Consider the following 11413-nt stretch of genomic DNA (forward strand, 5'->3'; position numbering starts at 1 on the left):
ATTGGGATGAAGTTTCCAAATGTCCATTAATGCTGCATTATTTGACTTTTTTAAAACTTTTTTTTTGCCATTAGGGGGCTATGGACCAAGCAGAAACAGCAACTGTATACTTAGACCGAATAACTTTGACATGATGAAGGTGTTAGCAAACGGTTTATCTGTCTAAGGTCGCTTTCACAACATAGTTCTGTTTGGTTCGTCCGGATCAGAGTGAAATTGATATATTTGGTTGGTTTTGAATTTAGTCTAGTTGCTTTCACAGAGCAGAAATGTAAGCGGCATGTATGAAGGTGGAGGGCTGGAAATCTATCTATTATTTCTTATTGGTTGAAAAGTTGGCGGTGAAAAATGTAAACATGGAAATAAACAAAGCAACATGGAACCGACCGCAAACCGAGTACGTTTGATTCTACCGGCAGTAATCTGCTCTGGTGTTCACCAAACTAATGTGGAGAGAAACGGTCAGAACGAGCTCCTGTTGATGCTCCGGGTCGTCCGTAATGTGTCGACCCATTATTTCCACAGACGATGTGCTGCGATCAGACAGCTGTAGAATCAGAGAAGGAGAGCCTTGATTCTCCTACCACCATCTGCTTCTACCACCAAGGGAAATATTAAGTTATTTTGAGCAATATGTTGATAATTCTGCAATGACAAAGTAGCATTTCCTTTAAATGGGTCGGATTCTGGTCGAATTACGTTCACAGTGCAATCGAACCACACTAGAGACCGTTTGGAAAAGGGCCAAGACCCAGAACAACCGGTTGTTCTGGTCCCCAACAGAGTACAATTGGAGCGTTCGATGGTGAAATCGATTAAAACGGACTAAAGTTTGGGTTGTGAAAGTGCCCCAACAGAGAGAGTCATGGTTCTGTACACTCAACAAAAAAAAAATATTCACTAGAAAGTTACAGGCCAGGAAAAAAACAACAACAATGAGCTGAAAGACATTAAATAGTCCCAATACTTTAATTACTCAAAGTACTGTGAGTGTCTTATCAGTACAACTGGATCAACGTGCTTGGGAACTAGATTTTGAATGATCTAGAGGCACTTAAAAAACCTTGGGTCTTGGATCTGCATTTTGGCCTCACAATAGTTGTATTCTTCAGATGCCTCTGTGCAACCAGACCCCAGAACCCAGACTTGCGTTAGATCCAAGCAAAGAGACATGGGTGTCTTTGTTGTCCTACAGATTTGAGTGTCTGGCAGCTTTAAGACAGAAGTCTGATCCTGGTGCTCTCTGGGAGCTCCTGTGTTGATGGATGATTCCTCTGCTGCCTGATGCCAGTGCCTCCAGGACCATTTCCCGAAGCCAGGGCTGTTTGGACAGGAGACCTGCGAGGTAGGAGGGTGAATGAAGAGCTGGTCACAATGGCTGAATGAGCTTCTGTGTGTGATGGAAAGGCTCGCCGGTTGCACCAGAGGGTTCGAGGTTCTAGATGTGGGATTGGTTTACCATGAGGACAAAGTCTACTGTTCAACAGAGAGAGTGAGAAGCCGCTGATGTGTTTGATTGATATGTTTTCTATAGACATAATTTCCTGACATGTACACTCGGGGTAAGGGCTTTGTCGCAATGCTGAGACATAAATAAGACTAAATTGGAGATCAGGTTCATGATCCTTCTATGTCATTTGATAAAGCAGCAGTTCTGAAATATTCTGAAACATAACCGTCTCTCGCTCTTCAGTCCAAGTTCTGGGAAGCTAGTTTGCTCTGAGAAATCTGAATCCCTTATATATAAACATTGCATGCTATCAATTCAAATTTTTGGGGTCATTTCAGATGGATGGACACCTTTACTTGGCAGAATGGTGCAATAGGGGTGTAGTGCTTTAATATGAGGGTGGCCGTGATACAGTATGTGATGGAAAGATTCTTCAAACAGCACTAGTGCCATTATCCTGTTTTATTATCTGGTCTTGGTGAATAAGAATAATCCGGCTCTGGCAATGCATGTTTAACCCTTGTGTTGTCTTAGGGGTCAGAATTGACCCGCCACTATGTTTTACAGAAGAGGAAACCCTAAATTATCTTTTTTCAACTTTTCCTAGAAAGACCCCAACAAAAAAGTAAAATATTGCCTTTGTTTATATTCCTATGAAAGCTGCACACCAACGGGGTACAAATCTTGTCTTAGGCAGCTATAAAATCATTTTTATACCACAAAAAAACATAAAAACCATGCATGCATGCATGCAAGCACATACGCATGCACACTTACTAAACAATTATGTTGACACCTATGCAGTACCTTTTGTAATAGAAATAATAAAAATAAACCCCTACTTTAGTAAAACAGTAAACCAATTATGATAGGTGTGCTGTAATAAAAACAAGTGGATTCCATTGATTAAACCCAGTTTTTCTGCAATGTTAGAGGGAAATCTTGGATATTCACAAAGTTTGTGATGAGTGACAGGTTGTGTCTTTTTGCAAAATAGATTTGGGTTTTAAAATTCAATCAAGTTTCTTGAATTAAGGGGTTCAGTGAAGGTGGATCATTTTTTCCCCTAAGGACAAGTGGTATATAAAGAAAGACAACAGATGGGTTAAAGAGATACAATGTTGGAGGCAATGTCCCATTCATTCATATTAACTGCATTGTCCCCATGTTTGGGCACATAGAGCAAGCCCCCTGCTGTCTCCATAAGTCCAACATCTCAACTGCTTGATCTCAAGGTCAGTGACATGAACAGAGGGAGGAAAGTAACTATAAGAGAATTTTACAAGTTTTGAAGTATTTGGGTGTATAAAGTATTCATACAGGGACATTGCCTTAAGAAAAACATATCTGCTAGTTTACAGATATCTCTTTCCAAATGTAAGTTAAAGGAAAAAGGCCCGATGGTGTCACATGATTGCCCCAATATTGTACCTACACAACTGGGCCAAGTACTGTTCCAGGGGGCCATGCTTTGGCTTTCAAACTTCCCAAAGAGGCTGCCATCAGATTGGCCATTCATTCAAACCCTGAAAACAACCTGAACTTTCACTTTCCTGACAAGCAGCTTCTTGGGGTTGTGTGAATAAAAACTGTGCTCTCTCCGTAGCGAAAGATGAAGTAGTGCATCAGTGCCATTTTTGCTAATTTGACTAATGGGGTATTTTTATTTGCCTCAAACAAAGTCCCCAGGAACAGCTCTGGGCTGTGAGACAGCCATGACATGATGGTCACTCTTGGTATTGCAGCATTACATGAAAAACACTGACTCATAATCATTACAAAAGGAACAGCTGTGGATCAATGAAGGAATGAATCATCAGAAACAGCCCCAAGATGACCATTTATATTATAAGAAATTGATCCACTGCAATAAAAAGTCTAGAAGATAAGTAAATTACCTCACTCCCCTCATATGTGCAGGGAGCTGGCCAGAGAAGTCTCTAACATGCATGCTCTCAACCGCACAAAGCTCTGCCACATTCCAAGATGGCACGTCATTTATTCCTTTCAAAATGCTCCGACTTCTGCCTCCAGGCCAAAAAAACCTTTCTGACATATGTACTAAGTGAGCCACTTTTATGGGAATTATTTGGGTGCCATCCTGGAATGCAGCATCCAGTTTTCTTAATGCAAAACTAACCCCAAACAGCCAATGGATGGAGTGTTTACCTGACAGCTCGGACCCACAAGGAACTCAAGGTCTTTCTAATCCTTGCAGTCTGCTTTTTTCTTGTCTCTGTACATTTTCGAAGTAATGGATGCCACCCACAGGAAATCTGTCTGTTAGTGCCCAGTTGCTTTTAAAATGTGCTTTTTATTCAGTCTGAACACAAGTTATGGGAGGATGGATGGGGCACTAAAGACCTCAGAATGGTTCTTGTGTACGAGTAGTTTTAATTGCCCAAACTTTGAAGTGGCAGAACAAAAAACATCTATACAAATAGCCTTTATGAAGATCTTTTGGCCCTATTTTGGAAGGCACCATCACTCACCTATGTTATTAAAGCAGGAGGACTTATTACTTGGACACATCGTGATGCATGATTGTTTTTCTCTTGGTTTTGTTGGTGTCTTTGAACCAGACAGTGAAGCCTACCTCTCCAGCTTTCACGCTGTGTATACTTGCTGCGTGCTTTTTGGCGAACAAGGCCGTCTATGTTCACTTTACTCAGCAAACAGTGTGATTGAGTGGTCCTCTGTGTGATGATTTGCAGAGTCAAACTGCTGCTGGATTTCCTGGCTCCACACCAGGCAGGACACAGCAGGTCAGAAGTACCAACCAGAGGGAGCCATAGACCAGACTCCCATGGCCTCAGGTTCTGGTATCCACTTCGCTCAGGACACAACATCCAAAGGAGCCTTTGCAGGAAGTCTCCGATAATTTAATGTTGTGCAGCTCCACAACTTTGGCCCATCTTGACTGATTGTGCAATGGAAATTGAAGATTTATAACTCCTGCAGGAGTCGCTAATCACCGGAGACGAGAGGCTTGGGGTGGGGGGTGGGGGTGGGGGGACGAGCAGAGGCGGGCTGCATGAGTGTCCAGCGCTGACTACCTCTGACTGGCTTACTCGCCGGGCTTGTTCACTCACCCACACAGACTGACACACAAGCTCACACACATGCAAGCATGCTCGCTCTGACATGGCACACATGCAAACACACGCTCCTTGTATGCCTCCTTCAACACAACGGCCGTCTAGGGAGGATGTGCGGAAGACATTGCATATTTCCTCCTCTCCCTTTTCTTTGCTGTTTCTGTCTTGCATGTGTGAGAGGCCGAAAACAGACACACAGAACCGAGCGGCCAAAACAGAGAAATAGATTTGCAGGTGGGCTAAAACAACAATAAGGATGAAAAGAAAGAGAGGATGTGTGTGTCCTCTGCTCCCAGTCACTGGATGAAGGATCAGAGAGAGAGAGAGAGCAGAGGGCCAGGAAGACAAGGGAACAGTCTTGTTGCATTAAGTTGCTCCTGGGTCCGTTTCACTTGACAAAACCCAGCGTACGTTTGTCTCTGGCAGCCGACAGCAAGGTGAGACAGATATTCTCAGGATGGACTGTCACATTAAAAAAGATGAGAATTAACAAGAGGCAGAGTCTAAAGACTTTCCTGCTGAACATTCCCAAGGTCGTGTCAGAGGAGTAAAAGGAAAAGGTTTGAAAGTCATAAAAGTTAGATAAAACCATAAACCAACCCTCCCCTTCCTCCTCCAGAACGCCCCACAATATTATCCCATAATGATGTTATCTTAACTCTCACTATCTCACATTTTCACAGCGGTGTCCTTCCATATCAGCCTGTCAGAGGCTTTGATGTGGCCAACGAGCTGCCGTCTCCAAACACAATAACAGTGTGCAGATGGAGCTAGCGGAGCAAAAGGGCCCCCAGTGGGAGAAGGACATGCTTTAATTTCTACGCTCTCCTCTTGTAGAGCTGACCTTCACACCTCCGGCGATCCATCAAGATCTTTTCCCGCCAAGAGCAGCTGGAGCCTGAAGCAGAGAACTGGGTTTTCAAAATAAATGTGCGGTTGCAGAGCAGGTGAAGGTGCACAACAAGTACTTAATTAGTTTTATTTAAAGTAAAAATATTATGCCAACTAATAATCTTTTGTTTAAATCTAGGATTCCGGAGAAAAACAGATGATATTTGAACTCAACACCCAAACAAACAAACCCCTCCCTGTGAACCTTCAGATGCCAAATTTACAGTCCCTCTCACTTCAACATCCATGGCCGTTACCTTTAACCCGTCATGTGCACGAGCACAAGCTTTGTCTGAGACACTTTTTTTTCTTTCCAGTTTACAGAACCAGGGCTGTGCACTCACAGCGTGGACAGCAAGCAGACTGTGTGGAGATATTTGCTGAATTTGACAAAAAGCCTACTTGTTTAGAATCGCAGACTGCATCTTGAAAGAAAACTTGATAAATGGTTTGAAAATTTTTCCAGGACTGTTAATTAAACTCATACAAGTAAAGTAGTTAAACTGTAAAAAAAATATATACAGTACTGTGCAAAAGTCTTAGGCAGGTGTGGAAAAAATGCCTAGAAGAATTGATGCTGGTTTGAAGGCAAAAGGTGCCTTTGATGTGATTTAATTTTTTTCTTCACAGTACTATACAAAAGGGGCATATAACTTGAAAATGTTGGGATATCAACGCACACAATCATAGACTTTACTGATTGTGACGCGAACCACTGAAGGATGTTCAACTAACAAGGTTTAAAAATGGTACAGTCCAATTTAGGGGTGTCTGAAACAGTATTACAAGATTCCATAGGGGAAATATGTTGCAATAGTTATGATTACAGGTAAGAGGTTGTTATTTGTTGGTTGACCCTGGGTGGGGGAGCAGACATTTTCTCAATCAATCAATCAAATCAAAATCAAAATTACTTTATTTACCCCCAAGGGGAAATTCAGTATGAACTCAGCCCCTAATACGGCTGTGTATAGATGTTAATGGTAGACTTCAGTCTAGACTTACTACCCTACAACCTATCCTAACCTTAATCATCTCGCAAAAGTTTTGCGAATCTAGGGTAAAAATCTTGTCTCAACCCCCTCATACCATGCAGAAAATTATAACTTTTGTTTGGAGTAACTGTGACTACAAATACATGTTAAAAATACATTTAAAGTTTAAAAACTCACTAAACCCTTTGGTGTTAATGGCACATGTGGATGTGGGATTATATATAAAGAAATGAATCATAGTAAGGACTTGTATATAGACCGTGGTGTCAACTACAATATGTCTGAATGCTTTGAGGTTAACTGTAGACAAACCACATTTTTCTTTAATACTGTTCTCTCAACTGGAAATGTTTTAAAATGGAAACAGTTTAGCACAGCTGCTCCATGTGATGTCCACAAATGCAACATTTTTAGCGTGGTGCTGGTGACGTGGTGCCTAAATCCAGGATTTGGCTGAATTCTCTTGTAATCTTTGCTTTTAGAGGCAATGCCTTCCGTATGCTGACAGAATATTCCTGTTGAGTGCTGAGGGTGAAGTCACCGGCTGCTTCCAACCCTGACAAATGTTTTCTTATTTCTCTTTGCCCACAGAGAAGCTTGTACTCAAAGAAGAGCAGTTATTTCAAGAATGTTTCCTGCAGCTGAATCTGCGTTTATAATCACAGCTCAGGAGATATTACTGGGACTGCATCCATCGTTATTTTTAGTGGCTGCCGCAGAAATCTGTTGCCTCAACTTTCTAAATCTATTTATCCTGAATTAACAAAAACAGTACGAGGTGTTCGCAGCTTTTGGTGGGGTAAAAAAAAGGGAAATCTACACTCTCTCTGGGTGTTTTGGCATGGTCGAACATCCCACAATCACAACACCACCAATTAAATCTAATCCATAAATTTGGCCACCCCTGGTGCCTTTAAAAGGAACCTCTATGGTGGAAGAACAACATTCCAGTTTCATTAGTTTACACTGCTGATATTAATACTATCATTACAGTTGGACATGGTTTATTTTGACTACTATTACCACTAATACAATAATAGAGCCTAATAGAGGCTGAGCGAGGGGGGAAACGGGCACAGGACCGACTTGGAGTTATTCCACCCCCAGCAGCTGCAGCGGGGGCCCAGAGAGGTCAGACGTACAGTAACACTTGACCCCGACTCCGTGTGTGTGCGTGGAGCAAGCATCCCACCCTCCCGCCTGCTCCGGTCCCTGCAGACCAGCAGAAAGGGCAGTAACCTCTGAAGGCTTTGTTTGGTTGGCCGGAGTCTGAGCATAGGCCCACCATTGTAAGTCTGGGGACTCCTATGCTCGAGCTCTTGTTTTCTTTGGGAAGCAGGAAATTGGATGACTGGCTACCTGCTACAACAACATCCTGTACTTGAGAAGCCGTCTTTTCACCCATACCCACCTATTATTTCCCTTTTCCATCATACGCAAGTGGTCAGCCAGCAAGCTTTTTATTTTTTCTCTCTACTTCTTCTTCTTCTAGTCCTAGGGGCCCCGTGCGTGGGTTTGTCTAGGTTCCACTCAGGTTGAGATCAAATTGGCCCCATCCAGATGCTTCCGTTGAAAATAGTAAGCGGGGGCCAAATATTCGAGCTTTTTGGAGCCTGACTCCACCTTGTCAGGTTAATGGCCCTTTGTGAGCTCGAATGGTGTGCAAAAATGAATGTTCCTATTCAAAAGACACACAAATCTACTTATAGCTCTGTCAGTGCTCGTCAGGTCACTTCAGACCGATCACAGCAACCTGCGTGGGTCTGCTGGAGACCACTTGCCACTATGAAAACATTCTTCAGGATTATGGAGCTACAGACAGGATCTAGTTGGCCGTTGATGAGAGCTGATTCTGATCTGACCTCAGGGATATCCGACCTCCATGTGAGATATTAATGAAGATAATCAAGGCATCATCGGAAGGGATTTGGTGTAATGCTTTGTCGCAGGAACACCCATATTACACATTAGGGCTGCGTAATCCTGCATGATAAGATTTTTGTCGCTGCAGCCTGCAGACAGGAAGATTTCACTGAAGTGTGTGACCTGAGACAACATGACTGATGCCCCTGAGGTGCACACACACACACACACACACACACACACACACATGCTCTTAGCCTGACCAGACAGTGTCCATTTTCTTTTGACATTATTATGATGTCTAGTTGTTAGGAAAAGGTTGTTGTGTCGAACATAAAGTAGTATTATCTGATTGTTTTGTTGTAACAAGCTATAAAAGTAGTGGTGGAATGTATGAGGTCCATTTTATGTAACTTTATACTTCGACTTCACTACATTTTGAGGCAAATATTGGACTTTTTACTGCACTATATTTAGCTGACAGCTGTAGTTATTTTTTTAGGTTGAGAATGAACATAAAAACATGATCAATTTAAAGTGATTAGACATATTTAATTCAACCTCGTAGCACTATATTAAGTAGTTAAAATGATCTTTACAAAAATTAAAACACTGCTTACATAAATGCATCAATAATAATAATACAATATTATATTTGGAACATACAGTCATGGAAAAAAAATATTAGACCACCATATTTATTCAATTTCTTGTTCATTTTAATGCCTGGTACAACTAAAGGTCCATTTGTTTGTTTCCTGATAATAACCAAAATTATTATCAAGAAAACCATGGAAACTGTCTAGATATCAGCTCTTAAATGAAACTCTTATCAGCTATTTTTGTTGTTATCATTATGTTTGTCCAAACAAATGTACCTTTAGTTGTACCAGGCATTAAATATTAACACGAAATTGAAGAAAAAGGGTGGTCTAAGAATTTTTTTCATGACTGTGTAAAACCATTTGAGTGGGGCCATTCTGCAAAACAAATACTTTCACTTTTGACACATTTTGATGCTGATACTTTTGTACTTTTACTTCAGTAAGTTTTGAAGGCAGGACTTTTACTGTAGTGGAGTAATTCTGCAGTGGTATTAGGTATTCGTACTTTTACTGCAGTAAGGGATTTTAATAATTTTTCCACCATTGGCATTTTATCACTGCAAACATTTTAGCAAACAGTGGCCTATTTACACATCCAGCACACGCATCAGGCTTTATTCAATCACTTATTTTAATGCACATGTATCTATTGTTTATTGCTGAGCTTCATGCACTGTGTGATGTTTTCATGGACTTAAAGGCCAGTAGAAAAACAATCCACCGATCACTTTTATTCCTGCCACTTGGTCAGATTTGTTTTAGGAAGCAATTGTGTTGTTTTTGTGTGTATTGTTGTGTATTGTGGTACAGGGTGTGTGTTCTTGTAGAAAACGTTCCACTTTATGCAAATCAAATGGACAACAAAGTAATTTGATTCTGATTCTAGATCTATCTTTTCTATATACTCGGTTTACTTTTTTTTTTTTTGCGTTTTTCGCTTGAAAAACAGAGACAGGATGACGAAATGGATTTGAGAGATGAAGAAGAAGAGGAGGAGACCGTTCAACGCTTAGAGAGAATGCCAACAGAAAGAATGATGATGAAGCCCATTTGACGACACGGGCCAAGAAAGAACCCATTAAAGTTTGGAGTGGATCCGAATCACGGCTGAATACACAAACATTTCTTACTTATAGTGCACGACCTCGACAGGACTGTGCTCGCTGGGTGCTGTTTTAGTTCTCTAAATGACCTCTTTCACGTTACACACAGTCATTTGATCCATTGTTGTGAGAAAAATTAACATGCAGCTTTAATGTTTGCCATGTTGATCAAATAATTTGAATCTTTTGTTATTTCTGAATGTTGACTTACGACACTCTGGATTGCTGTGTTAACCAAAAAAAATGTTTTAACCATTTTTCTGACTGTGGCATGACACCAAGATGATGTCACCATTCTTTAAGAAATAGGTCATCCAAAAACAATATAACTGTATATATCACTCAGCTCTCTGGGCTTTCTATCGCCCAAGAAAATAATTCTATGGACTGGTGTTTAGAGGAGTGGAGTGCAGACTGCAAATTTTTTCTATAAAATGTCCAAATAAACACTTAGAAAATTCCTCTCCAGCATCATCTGAGTTTCTTGTATCCATTCATAGGCTCATGGAAACACAAACACAACTATTTTCATTGAACTACAGCTAAACAAAGACTTCCGGATGATCCTCCTGATGGAATTTGTTGTGCCGCTTGTTTACTTTCAAGCATAAAATGAGTGAATAAACGACACGCATGCAACAAATTCCTTACTGGCACAAAAATACATATTTTTGGGTACAAACACTAGATTGTTCCAAATAAATCTGACATATGGGTGGCACAAGTAAGGTTACAAAATTCTGGGGATTTTCAAGGTTGGAAGCTTTCTATGGGAATAAATGGGAATTTATGGAAATTAAAGGGAATTGGTGGGAATAAACCGGGAATTTACCAAATTATTATCTATTTTAGCACAATCTTGACAACCAGATTTCATGCGAGTAGACTTGAATATCTGCTATTCATCAATCATATGTACATAGCACAGTGCTTACTGCAGGGCTGCAGAGGCCACACCCCCTACGGAGGCCACGCCCCCTAAATGCACTGCACATTCCTCCATCACATGTTCAATTAATTTACATGTTGAATGGGACTTTTGGCGTATTTTTGGGTAATATTACTTAATTTTTGAACGGGTTTCGTCGGGGAAGACGATTAATTAACTCAACTTTTATGTTTTTATTGTTCAATGAAATTATTGATGGTTCAATAAAATAATTAAAACTTGATAAAGTTCTACTTACAAATATATCTGTTGAAATGTCTCGTTTATTTTATTTAGGATTTTTCCAAAATTCCCAAGCTTAACTTCCCATGGAAAGATTCTGGAAATCTATCGTAAATTTCCGCCCCCTTTGCAACACTAGACACAAGAACCTTTGATGCCAGCTGCCAACATCAAAAGTAATTGGGAACAAACTTCTCCTCAGTTTCTCAGAAGTTATAACGTCTGACCGAAAGCTCT

The 11413-nt window shown here is 40.8% G+C and overlaps 1 long non-coding RNA gene across 1 annotated transcript in view; it reads right to left on the reverse strand.

The window, feature by feature from the left end:
- Positions 1-636: 636 nt before the first annotated feature.
- Positions 637-11413, reverse strand: part of LOC131959086 (uncharacterized) — an 87030-nt gene continuing 76253 nt past the window's right edge. The window contains exon 3 of the long non-coding RNA XR_009389382.1: positions 637-1338. This is a non-coding gene — a long non-coding RNA (uncharacterized LOC131959086). The remainder of the gene's footprint in view (positions 1339-11413) is intronic.

Source organism: Centropristis striata, chromosome 21 (genome assembly GCF_030273125.1).
Source record: "Centropristis striata isolate RG_2023a ecotype Rhode Island chromosome 21, C.striata_1.0, whole genome shotgun sequence".
NCBI lineage: Eukaryota > Metazoa > Chordata > Actinopteri > Perciformes > Serranidae > Centropristis > Centropristis striata.